The following is a 7,119-nucleotide window of genomic DNA, read 5'->3' as shown; positions in this document are numbered from 1 at the left end:
GCATAGAGGAGAAACAATAATGTACAGTATGTGGAAAATAATGTGTTTTTTGAACCTTAAACCGCATAAACAAATTTCATTACACCAAATACACAAAATAATGTTCTTTTTAGCAACATCATATGACCCCTTTAATGAAAACCCAGTCCAGAGCATTCAGAACCTCAGACTGGGCAGAAGGTTCACCTTCCAACAGAACAATGACCCTAAGCACACAGCAAGAGTGGTTTATAGACAACTGTGTGAATGTCCTTGAGTAGCCCAGACAGAGCCTGAGCTTGAACCCAATCAAATATTTCTGGAGAAACCTGAAAATGTGCATCTGCCCCCATCCAACCTGACAGAGCTTGAGAGGTGAACAGGTGAGGTGAAGAATGGCAGATAATTGCCAAATGCTGATGAGCAAAGCTTGTCACATCAAACAAAAAAGACTTGAGACTGTAAAGGTGCTTCCGCTAAATATTAATTAGTTTTTTTTTTTTTAATATATTTATTTTTAATACATTTATAAAGTTGTGACAATTCTGTTTTTGCTTTGTCAATATAGTGTATGGAGTGTAGATTGATGTGGAAAAAAAAAATGCAGTTTTAACATAAGGCAGCAACATAACAAAACGTGAAAAAAATGTATACTTTTGCAAGGCACTGTATATATATGTATATATATAATTTGTATGAAAAAAGTAAGTATGAATTTCGTAACCTCACGCCAGAACCTTCCCCCGTAGTGCAACAGGGGCAGACTGTATGAAAACATATGATGAGCTTGTACGAGTTTGAAAGAAAAAAAAGGGGGCCAAATTGTAGCGAGATTGTGTTGGCAGGATTTATTTTCAGATGCCACTTGGTTTGATATTCTGTATCTAATGCATTGAAATTCATACATTTTGGAGGCAACAATTGGACCTGCACTAATAAAACGGACGAAAAAACCTTGTAAAAATGCTAAACTACCATCATTTCTCATTCAAGGCTCCAATAAACACAAAAACTCTCCAGAGAAGCACAATCAATTGTTTTACAGCACATTTATTCAATTCACCTATTCTCCCCGAAGAACACCTGACTAAATCACATTACAATGTATCACAAAAATGCACTAATTACCATGAACAAGCACACTTAAAGATGAGTAAATAAAGGGAACAGAACAATTAAAAACCAAGCTCATTTTTTCAAACTGTCTGGCAAATCCAACTCTTTTACACCCCACAAGTTTGCATGAACTCCAAGACTTTAAAAAACGAAGCCCTGTATGCCAATAAAAACAGGTTACTCACCTAAAATGCTATCTTTAGAACGTGCAAGACTCGTCTGAGCACGAGAGACAGTCGAAGGCACCTGATTCGATACGTGAGAGTCCGTGTGAAACGTTAGGAGACGATCTGAAGTGGAGCCACCATTCCGTTACCCAGGAAACCGATGCTCTTTCAAAGCATCCAACCAATGGCGAGGCGACTCGATTGTGCTGGGACAGAAGTCACATGACCAGGGTTTGAGCAGCACACAAAAACTGATGAGTGGGGCTGGGGTGGGCAGGAGTTGTCGGGGCATTTGGGGGAGGAATGGATGCTTAAAAGAGTCACAAAAGAAATCAAACGGCAAGCAATGCCTCCATGGTGAGGCCCCAACTGTATGCTTGTTTAGTGGCCGCTCGTTCAGCCAAGCAAATCCAGTGACCTTTAACAATCACTGAGAATCTGTAAAAACACATTCCTTTTCTACTGAATGCCGTTTCTTTCAAAACCAGATGTTAAAAATGCACTTTAGGATCATAAAGGTGTAACAACATTCCCTCCAACTATTAAACTGCTCTTGTTCAATTGTGTTTCCAATGAGTTTATTCGCGCTCGTTCTTACGGGAAGAAAAAGGTAGATATGTTTCTGCACACCACATGACTGTAATTTGACAAACAAAACAACAAGAAACCTGCTTCACTGCTTATTTTCCTAAATTACAATACATTCTAAACTACTTAAGGGTCTTTCACACAGAACACATTTTTGCGTTTAAAAATGCAGGACAGCTGATTAGAAAAAAAATCACACAAGGTCTGGGGACACTTTTATTACAAGTTAAACTTTTAATTTGAGTACCGTAAGTGCACCGGCCAAAGATGTCCATCTAATGCATTTACGCAGAAAAACAATTGGAAAAGCAGCACAGTGGAGTGCAATATCCCCTTAAGGGGCTGTTCACACAGAATGTGGTTTTGAGTTTAAAATGCAAGATGTGAGGCTGTAATTACAACAAAAAACCACAAGGTCTATAGGTGTGCTTTTTCAAAAGTTGAACTTCTTTTAACTTGAACACCGCATTTTTAAAACGCTTTGTCAAGTGCAAATACACTGCAAAAGATGTGAAACGTGTGTGCAATGGTTAAAGAAATCCATCGACGAGCGCATGTTTACGAGGAAAAGCCACGCGGTGGAACGCAAAACCATATTCTGTGCGAACGGCCCCTGGGTTTTTTGCCCAAGAAATCCATCGACGAGCGCATGTTTACGAGGAAAAGCCACGCGGTGGAACGCAAAACCATATTCTGTGCGAACGGCCCCTGGGTTTTTTGCCCAAGAAATCCATCGACGAGCGCATGTTTACGAGGAAAAGCCACGCGGTGGAACGCAAAACCATATTCTGTGCGAACGGCCCCTGGGTTTTTTGCCCAAGAAATCCATCGACGAGCGCATGTTTACGAGGAAAAGCCACGCGGTGGAACGCAAAACCATATTCTGTGCGAACGGCCCCTGGGTTTTTTGCCCAAGAAATTCATCCTTTTAATCAAACACCTTTTACTAATTATTACACCATTCATCACCCTGACATTTTTACTTTATACTTCTAAAAACATCAAAATGAATTTTAATTTAGGAATTGAAACATTCTCTTTGTAGAAGAGGTTATGGATTTCTTTTTATGTATTTTTGAATGAATTAAGGATATTGTGAACATTTTACAAACTATTTTCTTTTGCGTTCCATGGAAGAAAGTCACCCATGTTTGGAGTTACATAAGGGTAGATTATGAAAATATAGTTATTTTTGGTTGAATCATTCCTTTAATGGTACTGGTTTTCTTTTTTCAAAAACAGTACAAATATCAAAGACTCCTCATTTCCTTTTATGAAGCTCTGTAAACCGAAACTGACTTGATAAGGCAATGATATCACTTCAAATTATTTTGCAATGATCATTATTTCCTTCTAAACTGTCCTTTTTAATGCAGTTATCAAAGATTGTGTTTCAGGAATTTAAAGGGTAAATCCCGACATATTTCTCTCATGGGAAATATAAAGTGGAAGCATAACTTGGGAGGAATGTGTGTGTGTGTGTGTGTGTGTGATGTGAAGCGGTGCCCATGAAGTAGTATGCGCTATCTCCAGCTGGTACATAAGCACTTTTTGTAAGAGGGAGAGACCAAAAATATTTGATTCCCATGATGGCCAAAAACTAGCCCACGTCATCCAGAAAGAACACGGTAAATCATGTTTGGGGAGGAGGGAGTACGAGGAATTCATCATGGAAATTACGAAACACTGTTATGAATGGAATTGCAAAGAAATATTACAAATTATTTACAGAGATTTGGAGAAATGTAGCATTGCATCACTTGTTCACCAATGGGTCCTCTGCAGTGAATGGGTGCCGTCAGAATGAGAGTCCAAACAGCTGATAAAAACATCACAATAATCCACAAGTAACTCCAGTCCATCAGTTAACATCTTGTGAAGAGAAAAGCTGTGTTTTTGTAAGAAACAAATCCATCATTAATGTGTTTTATTTAACCTCGACAATAAGGACTGTCCGATGGCCCGGGGGCAGTTGACGAATTTGTCACTGGCCTGATTGGGTCACTGCTGCGTCGTCACTAAGTTTATCATTTGCACATGTTTTTAAGCCTTGCTAATTAAAAAATTCAAAGCAATTTTAAAGCATTCAAACAAGTCACGAAAGACAACTACATTCAGTACTGGCCCGCTGTGTTCTGTGTGCACAGTGTGCATTCTTGCGCTTGAACAGAAAAATACCTACAAAAGTATGTCAAAAATACTTGTCTTGGCGAGTAACTTTGTAGTTTTAACAATTATTAATCTATATTTAATTTAACGTAGTACAGATGCACCTACAGGTCAACTGGACGTTTTTGTTTTATTTCAACCGATTTCTATTCAGGGCACACACAAACTGCATTGCAATCGTTTTTCAAAATTTGTGTGGAAATGTTATGAAACATGGCGTTTTCTTTTCATCTCGCCTTTGTATAATGCATTTAAAGTAGTGTTAATAAGCGCTGTGCTGCTTTGTTTATAGTGGTAACCAAGGGACATTATTGCTGTTCCATAAGCGCCACCTGCTGGCAGAGACTGAATTTGCATTTTCATTCAGCCTGTCTGATGTTTTTCCTAAAGCATTGTTTCATTTGTATCTTTGTTCTATATATTCAGTTGTACTATTGTTTGTAATTTGTTCATATTTGCTGACTGTTCACTTGTCTTTAATAATATTTAAACATATTTGTTAGGCTAGTAGTTTTTGCTGTAGTATCGAAAATTGGAATCGAGAATTGAAAGTTTAATTGGTATCTAAAAGTTTGGTGTCATAAGCTTATTTATTAGATAATATGGGTCAAAAACAATGATAACAGCAGCTATTTTTTTATTTTTTTTTGTGGCAGGGCAAGTAAAAATTTGAACCACTGGCCTGAATGGGCCAGTAGAAATAAATCCTTAGCGTTGAGTCCTGAAATCTTACTGCTAAAATACAAGTCCATAATCCATAATAATGCTTCCTCCAGTGAAAAAGTCCATCTCCTGTTGTCCTCTCACATCAAAATCCACTCACATATTTGTTTAGAGCTGTTTTGGCTTGTAAACAGTGCTTGATCTGTGCATATTTCTCTCCTGATTCAGATGAGATGACTTTTTAACTAAAGAAAGCAATACTATGGATTATGGACTCGTATTTTAGCCAGAAGCAACAGTTTGAAGTTAAAACGTCTTAATGATTGATTTGTTTCCTACAAACATGCAGCTTTTGGCTTCACAGGATGGTAACTGATGGACTGGAGTTACTTGTGGATTATTGTGATGTTTTTTTCAGCTGTTTGGACTCTCATTCTGACGGCACCCATTCACTGCAGAGGACCCATTGGTGAGCAAGTGATGTAATGCTACATTTCTCCGAATCTGATGAAGAAACAAACTCATCTACATCTTGGATGGCCTGAGGGTGAGTAAATTTTCAGGAAATTTTCATTTTTGGATGAACTATTTCTTTAAAGATGCACTCACGGGACTGCCACATTAGCATCATTTCAGCAAAATTTCGTTCATTGTCTTGTCAGTGTAGTGATGTATGAAGCACAGCTCACAGAGAAGTCACTTGTCTGTCATGGTGACTTCGCATGACCAAATGAACCCACTGCAAAATATTTTGCCCTCACTCAAAATTCCTGTTCATCTGTATATCTATTGAAACGACTGGTTTTGTCTGCAAAAATTCACCAAACAACGGTAAATATGACCACACCTTAAGGCTATGTTTGAAATAGCGTATTAATTGCAGCATTTCTGCAGTATGTATATTGTACGCAGTATGTGAACTGTATACACCTATGTGTAACTACAACACGCAGCATGTAAAACAGTAGAACATGTCCTGGGGCACACACATATATATATATATATTATGCATAAAATCATAGTAAATACATACAAACACAACATATACAAATATTAAATAATTTCAAATATTCCATTAAGAATATGCATATGCTGCATTTCATTCTCTATTTGCCTTTATTAACAATTTTCCAAATATTAACAACATAAATTTGGATGTGCACAAAAATCATCTTTCAAAATTCAGCCCAAAATGGTTAAACGAGTGGGAGCCTGTGGAGATTCTGAAGAGATAAATGCTGCGGTGTTTGTCAGAACAACTCTGTTATCTGACTGTCATCTGAGACGCATGGAATAACAGTCCTGCACCTGCGTCTGCAAACACTGAACCTGTTCACGATCCGCCAGAGATGAAGCTGCGCTGCTGAGATCCAGTCTGCATCAGTGATCACATGACATCTGTGCATGAACACACTGACACTCTTCTGTCAATCAAAGCTGGAAGACTTCTGCAATAAAGCAGAGACAAGCAGCAGGTCTCATAATGCAGACGGCGCCCCCTAGTGATTCAGTGTAAGTGACAACTTTAGACTGCTTCTGAAAGTGTGCAGACCTGAAGATCTATGATCTAATCTGACCCACAATGCATCACTTCAGGCGGGTGTTTCCGGTCTGGGATTCTCTGAAGTGCAGCTCGTCTGGGTGTCAGTTTTTCAGAGCGTGTTACTGGTTTATGTTGGATGTCTGAGTGTTGATGATTCCCAGCAGCTTCTGACCTGAATCAGGAGAATACACTGTAGTCAGAAATCTGTTTGTTAAAGTAATAAATTCAGATTTGAGAGGAATGATGGGACACAGCATTGAGCTCTGAGAGCGGAGGAGGGTCTGTGAGGTTTGTGGAGGATTTGAGGAGTCTGAGATCTTACAGTCATGCTGCTCTCATGAGTCTTTACTGCCATCTGCAGGATGAGCTCCGAGTCTCCGGCTGCGGACCTGCGTGATCCTGCGGCCCGCAGGGAGAGCTGCTGTTGCTCTGGGTGGAGGAGACGGAGACATGGAGCAGCCTGATGAAGAGCGGAGTCTCAGCATCTCTGCAGATTCTGTCAGAAACAAGCATCAAAACATGAAGAGACTCGTGAGCATCGCTTACATACGAGAGAAAGAACCTGACACACCTGCTGAGGGACACTGAACCGACCAATCAGGAGAGCTCGTGTCTCTAGTGATGTCATCACTGCTGAAAGTATGACTGCCTTCATCTTCATCATCATCTTCGTCATCATCATCATCGCTGTGGTGGATCCTCATCACCTGCGGCTGCTGTTCCTCAATAACCAACAGACGTCTGTCAGAAGAAAAGCAGACTTTAACAGGAAGTGTGTGTGTGTGTGTGTGTGTGTGTTTGAGAGTGTGTGTGTGTGTGTGTGAGTGTGTGTGTATGTGTCTGTGTATGTGTGTGAGTGTGTGTGTGAGTGAGTGTGTGTGTGTGTGTGTGAGT

The 7,119-nt window shown here is 39.5% G+C and overlaps 1 protein-coding gene across 1 annotated transcript in view; it reads right to left on the bottom strand.

Moving 5' to 3' along the window:
• Nucleotides 1–1,298, bottom strand: part of LOC107698234 (ras association domain-containing protein 8-like) — a 47,896-nt gene extending 46,598 nt beyond the window's left edge. Inside the window, exon 1 of the mRNA XM_016499206.1 lies at nt 1,281–1,298. The gene's annotated coding sequence lies outside the window, so the exon portion shown is untranslated. The remainder of the gene's footprint in view (nt 1–1,280) is intronic.
• Between the last annotated feature and the right edge of the window lie 5,821 nt (nt 1,299–7,119).

This window comes from Sinocyclocheilus anshuiensis, unplaced genomic scaffold, assembly GCF_001515605.1.
Source record: "Sinocyclocheilus anshuiensis isolate Anshui unplaced genomic scaffold, SAMN03320099.WGS_v1.1 scaffold6310, whole genome shotgun sequence".
Taxonomy (NCBI): Eukaryota; Metazoa; Chordata; class Actinopteri; order Cypriniformes; family Cyprinidae; genus Sinocyclocheilus; species Sinocyclocheilus anshuiensis.
This window is presented reverse-complemented; position numbering and strand designations above follow the sequence as displayed.